General features: G+C 35.3%; 1 protein-coding gene across 11 annotated transcripts in view; it reads right to left on the bottom strand.

Moving 5' to 3' along the window:
* Positions 1-13,044, bottom strand: part of EPS8 (EGFR pathway substrate 8, signaling adaptor) — a 166,456-nt gene that overhangs the window by 114,754 nt on the left and 38,658 nt on the right. For all 11 annotated transcript variants that reach the window (XM_019744787.2, XM_074325979.1, XM_019744786.2 and 8 more), the window contains exon 2: positions 29-99. The gene's annotated coding sequence lies outside the window, so the exon portion shown is untranslated. The remainder of the gene's footprint in view (positions 1-28; positions 100-13,044) is intronic.

Raw genomic sequence — 13,044 nt, 5'->3', positions numbered from 1 at the left:
ACACTAATTTTTCTACAAATGGACTCACCACAAAAATGAAAATATGCTCTAATTCTTCTGTTTCCACTTCAGTCCAATGAAAGCTGTATTAAAAGTGACCTACAATAAAAAATAAATGAATAAAAGTAAGTTATCATTCATTTTGAAGTACGGTATGAAAGCTGTAGTTGCTTTTGCTTAACAAATACATTTTGTTCTCTCTTACTTATGTTTTTGTTCCATTTTTATCTAGATCAAAAATTATATGGATGTAAATGATAAAGAGAAAAAGAGATCATAAAAGATCAAATATTGTGGTAGGCATGTTAACACACTATCTGATCTAATCCTTGTAATAACTTGGATTCTAAGATTCTTAGACAAACTAGTATGTGAATCCATATCTAACCCTAAATCCCCCAAAGCTACTTTATTTTACATCTTTTAAAATTTTCTAGCATTTTACAATCTATAAATTGAATAGGCATCTTCAATTATTTCCTATATGTAGCTGGACTTCCTATATTCAGCTCAAGGCCTATAAATAAACATAGTAACCAAGGTATTTAAAATGCAGACCCATGTTCAAAGTACATGTTATTAAATGACCTGTACCTGTGTAACTTAAAATGTTGTAAAATACGTTTTGAATACGTACTTATCCATTAGGTATTTAAAGAATCCATCTATATGTATGAAAATTGTTTAAAAGCTACGATAGACAAAAATGCCAATAATAGGGCGAGGACAAAGTTTCTGTTTTAAAGCAAATACTACCACTAACAACATACACTTTTTAAAAACTGTAATAATTAACAGTACTGACTTCTTTGTCATATGAGTGAAACAGCAATGAAAATGGACCTTGTTGTAGGGAAGGCCTGAATTTGAATCCCAACTCTGTAAGTTAACACTGGAAATACTGAATATCAGAATTTTATTCTTCAGTTCAGATCTGACTATAGTAAAATCTCATGTGCCTAAAGGCCACACATCAACCTAAGCAATATCATAAAGTAAAATTAAAAAGTTCTACAGCTAGTTAAATAGATGCCACATAGTCCATGTGTTAAACTTCTGTATTTTACTGTAAGAAAATGCACTCAAGCTCAGTTTAGATTTTTTTAATGTTATTTTTTTTTTAAGTTCTAGTGAAGTTAATAATCAAATCAAGGTTAGAAGAACTGGTCAGAGCATTAAATTCAAATTTGGGGAGCTAGGACTAATGGAGATAGCAGAAAGAAATGATAGCAAAAAGAAATTGGTAAGTTATAACAACAAGAGAAAAAGACATAAAGACATAAGGTGTAAAGAAATAAATGTATGAGTCATCCTGACAATATTTGATATAAAACCAAATAGCCATGCATATATCAATAGCCTCCAATGATACACTATATTACAACCCAAATAAATAGTATGCATAGTGATGAATAACGTTCTGTTTAAGAAGGCTGAAGTGTGATGCTTGTAAAAGAAATTACCGTAAGAGTTTAAAAATAAATTTTTAAAAATCCTAATATTTAAAGGATTATACTTTAACTCATATAGTAGACAGATAAGAAATTCATTTGTTTGTGAATTTGAAAAGCATATTACTAGGCAAACCCGACAAATGAGATCTTAAGATAGTTAATGGAGCAAATATTAGGGGCTTAAGTCTCATAACAAATACCAAGCACTGCATTATATACATCTGTATAAAGTCTCTCTCCTCAAAAGCTCACAATTCAATAGAAAATACCACAATATATCTCAATAAAATGTAATACCGTTTAGTTATAAAAAGCATGAGACATAATATTTTTTTTTACGCTGTTACCAGCTGCTGATGTGCAATGCCTAGACACTTTAATTCAGTAGGGGTTACAAATGTGATTTTAAGAAGTCTGGAACATATGCAATGGATGAGAAAAAATGTATCAAAAGACTCTGGGGCATGGGTAAAAATAAGCACCAGAAGTTTCCTCCGTCCTCCTTTCTGCCCTAAGAGCAAAGACAAATAATGACAATAGCAACAGTTAACGTTTATGGGGAGCTTATTATGTGCTAGGGTCTGCTCTAAGTGTGTAACACGTATAAACTCACTCAATCCTCAAAAACAATTCTATGAAGGTGGTTCTGTTATTATCCTGATTTAACAGATGAGAAAACGGGCGCAGAGACAGTGAGTAACGTGCCCAAGTTACCTGGTTTAAGTGAAGAAACCGAGTTCTAATACAGGAAGCCTGGTTTCAGAGCCCATGCTTTTCACCACTGTGCTCCTAAGGAGTAACTAAATGCCCAGCGATGCTACTGTCTTATAGAAGGTATACTTCTCAAAGCTGTTTTAAAAAGCTATTATCATTAAAAACTTTTCCATATTCCTTCAAAACCAATTATTTTCCATTTTTGCTAGTTTATTAATACATGTTTAGGATTTGATTCTATAACTATTCTATATTCTCCAGGTGCTTTTTGTAAATACATCAAAATTTCAAAATTTTCCCAATTATTTATACCATTAAAAACTCAGAAACTGAGAAAGAATCAAGCATTTATCCAAACTTTTTATACAAACTGTACAATTAGCTAAACAAATAGTAGATGGGGGAAAGCTTTTCTTTGTAGAAGTTGTCCAGATAATTGAGATAAAATCACAATTAAAATATCATACTTTGCAACTCCTAACGAATTAACATGTCTGGGCATAACAGCTGCCAGCATCAAACAAACAAAAACAACAACTACATATTACATGCTTCCTGATGGAAGGAGAAATACCACTCATACCATGTTTCCCCGAAAATAAGACCTAGCCAGACCATCAGTTCTAATGCGTCTTTTGGAGCAAAAATTAATATAAGACCCAGTCTTATATAAGAACTGGTATTATAGCATATATCATATCATATATCATATCATATCATATCATATCATATCATATCATATCATAAGAACCGGTCTTATATTATATTAAAATAAGACCGGGTCTTATTAATTTTTGCTCCAAAAGACGCATTAGAGCTGATGGTCCGGCTAGGTCTTATTTTGGGGGAAACACGGTAGCAGGCAGGAAATGAGGAGGATGGAGAGAGTGAAGGGAGGAAAAGAAAGAAGAAGAAGGGAGGGAAAGAAGGAGGAATGAAGATGGAAGAAGAAGAATCTGAATTTGATCAGGTCCCTGGGTCCTTCCACCACTAGATAAAAAACACAGAGGATGGAGGAACACGTTGAACACCACCACAGAGACATAGTCAGCAACATCTAGCTGTGGGAAATTCTACAAGGCAAATAATTCAGTTTCTTCAACAAATAAATTATGCGGAGAAAAAAAAAAGATGGAAGGGAATATCTATATATTAAAAGGTGTTAAAATACATATTAACCAATCATAAAGGGCATTATCTGGACCCTGATAACAAAATGTAACAAGAAGACTTTTTGAAATCACTGGCAAATTGATTACCTGAATCCTTAATATTAAAGAATTATTAACTTTTAGTTTCAGGTATAATCATTAAATTATTGTTATGTCTTTTTAAAGTGTTATCTTTTAGAACAACATACTGAAATATTTACAGACCAAATGGTATGACTGAGATCTGCTTTGCTTCACAAGAGAAGAAAATGAGCAGATGAATGAAACAAGATTAGCTAAGAGTTAAGAACTGTTGAAGCTACATGATGGCTACATCAAGGGCTCATTATACTCTTCTGTGTACTTTGTATATGTGACACTTTCCACAATACAATGTTTTAACCTGAGAAATACAGTACATCAAAAAATGGTACCTCAAGTGTTATAATAGAAGTACTTTTAAGAACAACTTAAGTTTTAACTTCAGGTTACTAGAGGAAAAAATAGTTGACTAAATAATAATACTAACTAATGTCTCAACTAGTAGATACTTCTCTCTATTGCTTACCTAAATGTCGTTTTGTTTGTAAATAACCTGATCTCTTTATAAAGCACAGCTAGTACAATGAAAACAGCCATTTCTTTGAAACTGGAAAAGTCATGACTGTTTACAAATATGAGCAAACTGCCAGACTTTAGAGAGTTTTACTTCCAAAGTCTTTTGTTCACTTCAACTGGCATTAGGAAGATTCATGAGCTAAAACGGTAGCACAGATTTTTGGTTCAAATTCTTCAAGTTTGGATAATGCATTTGTAATTTAAGTTAGTCTATTATCAGTTCGCCTACGTGAGAAATGGTTGTATTCAACATAAAAAGGTGAAAAGCACAAATATTCTGAAATTCAGTTTCGGTTCTATCACATAGTAGTTTTATATGGTCTCAAGCAAGTTCAAGTTACTTCATCTGTAAAATGAGGAAAATAATTTCTTCCATACAATGTTGTGATACATGGGTTTGAATTATAACATATACAATATATTCAATATATTTTAGTCTTTTGTATATACTACAGAAGTATATATATTTCCTAGCATTGTTCCTGTTAGTGTTTAATGCAGTGTAGCAATATTCTTGTCAACATCTACTCATTATTCTGCTAGTTATTATTGTTATGCCAGCTATTATTAAACTCACTTCTCCCAAAATCCCAACAATATTTCCCATGAGTATAAATGTTCATTTGTAAGACACACCCACTCTTTAGCTAAGAAACACTTTTATACACTGAAGCTATGAGTGTCTTTACGTAATCAACAGGACAAGAATTTGTCTATAATTTCTACTTATCTAAGTTGTGAAGATTTTGGATAAATAAAATTGTTAGAAAAGTTTAAAGAGAGGATGCTTTCAGTTAAATAAGCCAAAGTTAAGTTACATTTTAAATACGTATGGTTAAGGATCAACTACACTAAAAACTTTCAAAATAATTCATTAGACTTACTGATAATGCTTCTACTACAAGAAAATTTCTCACCCTTGAAGATAAAATATCAAGAAAGAATGGCTTCCATCCAACTCATCGATGCCCTAGGGCATTTAGCATGCACCTTAAAGTATGGCATGTTATATCAGTATATTTGTCCATAGTTGGAATATGAGCTCCACAAAGACAGAGGCAGACATTTTTTCTTTTAATCAATGGTATCTGCATAGTGCCTGGCTGTAGAAGGTGCTTAATTTGTTGAATTCACATATGTGTATATACACCTTCACCTCAAGGACTTCTGGATCAAATCATTAAGTACCCCACAGCTAAACACTCATGATGAAGCTGAGTCTACCAAACCTGGGACTAGGACCTCAAGAGACTTCCATTGGGTCTTGTTACCCCTTAGTCCATAGAGGGCATGTGTACTGCAGATCACTCCAATTCAGCACAGACTGTGTCCCTGGGTTATTCTTGCAAACCTCACCTTCAATCTATACTATTACTTAACACTTACTGATAGCACTCTACGTGCCAGGTACTACACTAAACACAGCATATACTTTAGTTCATGTGATCTTCAAATAACTTGAGAGTGAGTATTAGTATTACTTTTATTTTACAGGTAAAAATGCTGAGGCTTAAAGAGCTTATGAAACATGTCCCAAGTCCCAAGGTCATAGAGCAGAAGCAGGATTTGAGCCAGGTCTGCCTGACTGCAGTCTATATTCTCAATCACTGAATCCCCTGAACAGAAGCCTACCAGTAAACAAAGCTTTTCAAAAAAGACTTTAAACATCCCTTGAAGTCACTTCAGATGTTTTGTTTTTTTTTTTTAATGAGTTTTTTAAAAAGTGATGTTAGTGTCCTTTTGGGAGTCCTTCATTTTTTCCTCTTATGTTCTTTTACACACCGTGACCCATCAATGCAGAGAACACTAACCAACAGAAGCTACTCTAAGATAACAGCAGACATCGCTGAGGGTGGAAAGCATGCTCAAAGAAAGAAATGTGAGCCGTCCAGAAATCTTGTGAAAAAAGACTAGGGAGAAATCGGTAAGTGCGCAAATTATTGCATAAAGGACTAGATCCCTATTGATGACTAAAAGTTTTATAGAGCTTACAAGCTACAGAGTACTTAGAAATAAACACTAATTCACTAAATGGGACGTTCCTAAAACTGCCACTAGAAAGCTGACACCTACGTGTCACATACATTTAACACTAAAATTTTCATGAGAGCCAGTGGAAACCGTACAGGCTAATGAATGAGAAAGTCTTTCCCAATTAAAAATCTCAGCTTTGCCAATTGCTGCATGGCTTTAGGAAAGATACTTACCAACCACTGAGCCTCAGCTTCCAGGTATGTAAAATAGAAATAATACCTACTTTGCAGCAAAATTATGAAAAAAAATAGTTAAAGCATCATGTTTTCCAAAATGAATAAGTTGAACACATCTATATGGATTGGTAACAATAGGAAAAAGATTACATTCTTAAAATTCTTAATACTGTATCTCTGCCTTTGTGTTTCATATGTGAAGTTCAATGTGACAATGAAGGTCAGCTTAGGGCCTCAGTTCACATGTAGTTCTGCCTTGCATCACCTCCACGCCAGAGCCAGTCACAGGATGCAGGAACTGCATTACAGAGAGGGGGTGGGAGGCACTGGCCACCCGTCCTGAGTTGGTAGTATCACAGTCCATTATGTGGGTGCCTAAGTGGAGTTCTCTCACCCACCCCCAATTCAGGTACCAAGCAAATCGAGGCATGACCACTTGGAGGCCGACCATCTGCAATTTGGGGTGGCAGCCGGGAAAGGGAAGTTGGCCTCCCCACCCACGTTAGGGACCCTCCTCCTCCTCCATCTTCTCATTTAGCTCTGGGCCCTACAGGTCATCTAGTCTACCCTGTCCTTCACTTCATGATGGCAACAAAAACACTACCAACAGGAGAGATGTTTGGTTAGCACAATTTTTTAAAATATAAAAGCCACTGGACAACTATTAGCCACTCCTAACTTGGACTAAATCAAACTGTTTTCTTTACAACACCTTGTTGGGATCAGTAACATTAAATCTTAGTGACTACGGAAAAATCAGTTTTAACCTAGAGTAGAGCTGAGCAAGAATGGAAATAGCACTTGTTAAAAAAAAAAAAAAAAAATTTATTGGCCTCTTCCTGTTTCACCCTATGAGACTCTGTAACACCTTCCTCTGCCCTCCTCCTTATTCAATTAGTACTTAAGAAATTATTGAATGCAGACACTGTTTTCCAGGTCCAGGGCATATGATGAACCATGAACAGGAGAGTGAGTAAAGTTAATCAGTAACAATAACAATAGCTAATAGTTGAGTACTTGTTATGTGCCAGGCTTTCTCAAGTTTGACACCCTTAATAATTTCATTCTCCCAATAAGCCCATGAGGTAGGTAGTAACACTGTCCTGTCTTAGAGATGAGAAAATTGAAACATGAAGAATTTGAATAACTTGCAAATTCAAACAGCTACTAAGCAGTGAAGCTTGGACTCAAACCTCGGCAGACGATGACGACATAAATGATAAACGCTAGAACACAGGTTATGACAATGTCTAGGACCAAGAATTTAAGTAGACCAGTCGGTAATAAATAAAGCTAACAAGTATGTTTAGAAGTTTTAGAAACCCACAAAGAGAAGGTAAACAAAGACAGTGGCCCCATCTTTCAAATTCTCATAGACCATGTACATAACAGCTCAGGTTCACCACCTCTTAGAAACATCAACAGCTGTTATATGTGGTTTCACCCATACACACAAATAAAAAAAAACACAAAAACAAATGATGAGTGACTAGGGCAAAAACACTGCCCAAATAAAATGAGTTTACATTATTAAACTGAATTACAATCACATGGGGTCACTTTGTAAAATATCACGAAGCCACTCTAGCAATGGCAGAAGGGCAACGCCGTTTTCTGTAACACACAGACTTTACAGGTGGTGGCATATGCAACTAATATTTTAATTGGAGAAAAAGAAGCATCATACAGTCACACAATAGGACCAGGAAAGGTCTTTTTGAGATGAGTTTGCCCATACTAGTTAATTAACCAAATGTTTCATTCAGTGACACATAGAACAGATAAGTTATTTTTTCTTGAAGCAACAGTCTTTCCATAATTAAACTGCCCTCTGCTGCATTGCGTGAAGAGATTAATCCTGTATTACAAACTACCCTGCTAGTCAATCCTCATTATTTGCAAATCATAGTTTAACATCTATAATATCAGCTCCCTAGTCTTGTCTGCCTAATAAAACATTTCTCCTTGATGTCCTAATTTATTCAAAACGGAACCTGTTCTTCCCCACAAAACAAGTGTACTCTCCAAATTTACTCATTTATTTTAATGGCACTTCCTTTCTCCTTTTCACCCCGCTTGAAACGCTAGTGATTATTGGTTCTTCTATCTCTTACTCTGTATCACCTCATGCCTGGACTATCAAAATAAGTTTAACTGGTTTTCCTATTTCAAATAACTTCCCCTTCTAATCCTTTTTCTGAGACAGAAAATTTACTCTTTAAAAACACTGCTTTTACTTTGCTGTCCTCTGTCCCAGAACCAACAATGGCAACAGGAGACAACATAATAGAAGTAACAGTAGCGTAATAATCAGGAAGCCTGAGTTCCAGCTCCAGTTCCTCCACCAACTAATTTAAGTAACTCCATTTGGTTTCCTTACCTGGAAAATATGATTCCTGGGCTAGAAGAGCTCTGCAGTCCCTTACTTTGAGAACAACAAATCTCTTATCCTGGAATTCATGGTCCATCATAATGTAGCTAATCAAACTCGCCTGTAACTATCCCCCAACACACATTCTCACACTGCCAGCTAGTGTCTGCAAGCTCCTAAATTGTGTCAGTTATTCTAGGGCTGTACTAATTCCTTCTTCTAAAATGGCTTCACCCTTCTCCTCTCACAAAAAATGTTCTCAAACAGAAGGGTTACAAGAAATTATTTTCTTCTTGTCATTTTCTGACATTTGCAAATTCTCTACAGTCACTATGTATGTACTAGTAAGTGTTCAGGAGAAAAATAATAAACTTCCTAAACCAGAACTACAGTTAAATTATCTCAACACATGAAGCCTAACCTAGTAACCCTCAATAAAATAGCCTCTTTTTCTTCCTAGAGATTTTATTTGCTGTAGGCATTTGGTCCTGTTAACTTCAAAACTTAATCTACTGTGGTTCCAATGTATGGACTCAGTAGTTACTGAACTGACTTTATTTTGCTTCTCTTAAGTGCACCGTCTAATTTATCACTACTCAGGTGAAGTGGATGTTGTATATAGCCAATGTAGGTATATCAAAGTCCTTAAGCTTAGTACGTTAACAAGCATGCTCCTTGTTTCTGAGAAACTCAGCCTATTTTTAACTATCAAGCCATATTAGTTTATGAACAGCAAGTTAACTCCAATAATATCTATTTGATCATTTTACAAGGAAAATTATTTTTATGAACTGATCTGAGAACCCCCAATTACCTTCTACAATATGCATTGGTAAGAAAAGTGGCAATTACTGAAATAATAACTTGGGGAGAGCCCCAAATATAGTTCCCTTTCCCCAGCAGTCATTCAGCTTACAGAAAGGAGAAATCAATGGCCCAGAGATACCGTCCAGTCCTCCAGAAACTTCATTGACCTGATTTTGATTTAAAATAGAATAAATATTTAAGAAAAACTTAGGGCCTAATAGACGGGGGAAAAAAAGATCAAAGAATTTGCTATCCAAAGGCCTGTGCCAAACCTCACCAGTTAGTATCTCACAGCCACAGGCGAGTCTCACAGCCTGTCATCCTCAGATTCCCCCTCAGCAAAAGGAAGACGATCACTGTACTAGCCTTGACTACTATATAAGACCACTGAGGCTCAAATGCCGTAATGTGAAAGTGTTTTGAAAACTGACAAATGCTTCATCAATACAAATCAAGACATTATGTAAGCACTATTCATAAGTCAAATGCTGACTAATTGTAAGTATTTGTTTACTGTCAAATAAATTCACTTAGTAGGAAAACTAAAGTTACTAGAATTAGAATGAGAAGAATCACCCTTAGTAATATCAATTTCTAAGCCTAGATTTTTATACCTCTTGCTTTTTTAAAGTAGGACACACACAATTCTACACAAACAATTTCAGGCAGTTAAGTGTCTGAACACCTTTTCTTAAGTTCTCCAGGGAGAGAAATTCCACAGCTGTCTTGGTATTTTTCGCTCTGGAACAGAACAACTCAAATAAGGTGTAAACAAGTAAGTTTTCATTTCTTTCATCTGATATGAAGAAAATCAAATATACCAAACTGGTTTAAAACAGAATAACTGGATACAAAATCCTATTTTGCAACAAGTTTTATGGTAGATAAAGACAAAATATCCAAAGATATATTGGACCTAAGCGTTTTCTCTTTTATTCAAATTCCTTCCTTGCAGAGATGGAAACATCCATTGCCTAGGCAAAAGAAAAAACCACAGATCAGATTTCCCAGATTTCATAATGGAGTACTAACCTTGACACCTGCCAATGTAGAATACAAAACATCTGGTCTTCTCTTCAATCCACACCACAGAACGTCAGCACTTCATGCTCTTGTCAAATGTTAACATTAAACTCTTGACAATAGCAAATAGTAAGACAATTAATACTAAGGAGAAATTAAGGCCCCTTTAACCAAATTTCACAAAATCCATCCTGTGGTCTTCTGGAAGAGCTGAATGTAAAGTACCTGAACTATATCATTTTCATTGTTACCACAACGCATTTATTACTTAATTATTTTAAGTTATGACTTAGGTGCTCATTGAAGGCCAGCATAAGACTTAAAAGAATGTTTTTATCCTGGTTTCTAACACTATCCAATATGCTATTCAATATATCTTTCAATATACTGTAGTATCTTCCCATAGCACTTGCTGTCTGTGGCACTTCACCAACAATTCACGTATTATAATTTACTGAAATTCTTCTTTGTCTATCTCCTCATCTTATTCAACATTATTTCCCAAATACTGAGTACAGTGCTTGGCACATAAGGAGCTCAGTAGTTATTTACTGAATGAATAAAGCACAGACTGTAGTTTTATTCCTCCTGGACATATGTTCAGTCCTAAATAGAAAATTATCTCCTGATATGGTACTTTCCATTGTTTACCCTCTCCACTCTCCCTGGAACTTGCCTTGGTCATAGCAAAGAATTAATAAATATTTGATGATGATAACGATGATGGATAACAAAAATTTAAACAGTAACAATTATGTCGTAGTGGTAGAAAACAAATTATCCTCATCAAAATAACATATAGCATATTAGTCATTATTAAAATCAAATGTAAAAATATTAAATGACTATCTTCCGATGTTCAGATTATGTATGGTTACTCTCCTCTTCATTTTCTAAGTTTCCCAGTGCTGGTTAGGGAATTTCAGTTGGGCTCCCATACACCAGTAAGCCTAAAAAGAATCAGTTCTTAATGTAAACAAAATTTAAACTGACTTTAGTAAGTCATCTAAGAAAAAGGAATCTCCAACCATAGGATATTTACACTTCAGAAACCTCAAGCTTCAAGCCTCCTGCTTTTTGAGCCTTCATCCATGATTTCAGATGAAAACTTTCCTCTGATTCCTCCTACTGAGGACGCCTGCCTCGAGAACTGGACTCTACCTTTCTGAACCTGCTGGGTGCTTGGAGGAAGATAAGGAGAGAGCAGGAAGCCAAGAACGACAGTGATCTCCCACCCTGTAGAGGATACACCTGCCACTCTGGTGCTCAGTGTATGTTCGCCACGGCTCGGCTCTAAAACCAACTCCAGTTTTAGTTCATAGCTGGCAGAAGCAACTGCCCTTGATTAGCAAGCCTGGCTTTACACTGTCTCCTATGGCAAACACACATGAACAACAACAAAAATGTCTCCTATTTATATATGAAATTGTGTTTATCACAATCAAGTGGTGATTTGATCCCATAAACAGTCCAAGCACTCGATGAAGATAAAACCTCAAGAAGAAATTCCTCTAAGTGTATCTATCAAGATAAGCTGTCTTCCTCAATTTGATCAATTGGTTTGTACTCTAGATAGGTTTCAATTCCCCGGAGTAGTAGTGCTTGAAAAGTATACATCCTTATGGCCTAAAATGGTCCATGCCAGACTCCACAGATAAAGGTAGATGAAGAGGTGCATCTGACACCTAGAAACACTCACTCTGGTGCCCAGATTCAAGGAGTCTCGGTGAATAATTGCTTAACACGACAGGATGCCAAATAGACCAGCAAGAATGAAAACAGTGGATGCCTTTCATCACTTTATTGAGTACTTAAAACCACCACTATTATTCATGTGATGTTGAATAGAAATATACTTCTGGTATTGATGTGTAAAAACATGTTGACCATCCATACTGGCAAATTTTTAAAAGCATGTTTTAGATATATACCCATGTATTTAGATTTTGGACTTAAAACTTAAATTAACTCAAAAGTTAATTTAAGGGTGCATCATATATAAAAATATCCCTTCTTTTCCTAAGTACAAAAGATTTTTCTTTCTGAACACTTCATTCAAATAAAAGTACAAGGTGTAATCAAAAACTACGATGAATGTTTAAATTTAAAAACCAACTACTCAAACTATTGAATGAGAGAACTTATGAGCCGGGAATAATATACCCAGCAAAGATATCAGTTAGATATGAAGGAGGAATAAAGACCTTGCCAGACATACAGAAGCTGAGGGAAATTTCTAATACACGACCTGCACTACAAGAAATACTAAAGGAGGCTATTCGACCACCATCAACAGGGACAACTTGTGGCAACCAAAATATAAAAAGGGGGAGAGTAAAGGCCTGAACCGGAATATGGGAATGGAGAAAGTAAGCGTGCTGAAGAAAATGGAATACTCTAAATATCAAACTTTCTTTTACATAAACTTAAGGGTAACCACTCAAAAAAAAATCCAGAACTGAAATATATACTATAATAAAAGAAGAAACAGAGGGAAACATCATAGAATACCACCACACAGAAATAATAGACAACAACAAAAAGGCAAAGAAACAATGGAGACACAGCCTTACCAGAAAACTAAAGATAGAATGACAGGAAATCCTCACATATCAATAATCACCCTAAATGTAAATGGACTGAACTCACCAATAAAAAGGCACAGAGTAGCAGATTGGATCAAAAAACTAAACCCA

This window comes from Rhinolophus sinicus, linkage group LG02 (genome assembly GCF_036562045.2).
Source record: "Rhinolophus sinicus isolate RSC01 linkage group LG02, ASM3656204v1, whole genome shotgun sequence".
Taxonomy (NCBI): Eukaryota; Metazoa; Chordata; class Mammalia; order Chiroptera; family Rhinolophidae; genus Rhinolophus; species Rhinolophus sinicus.
This window is presented reverse-complemented; position numbering and strand designations above follow the sequence as displayed.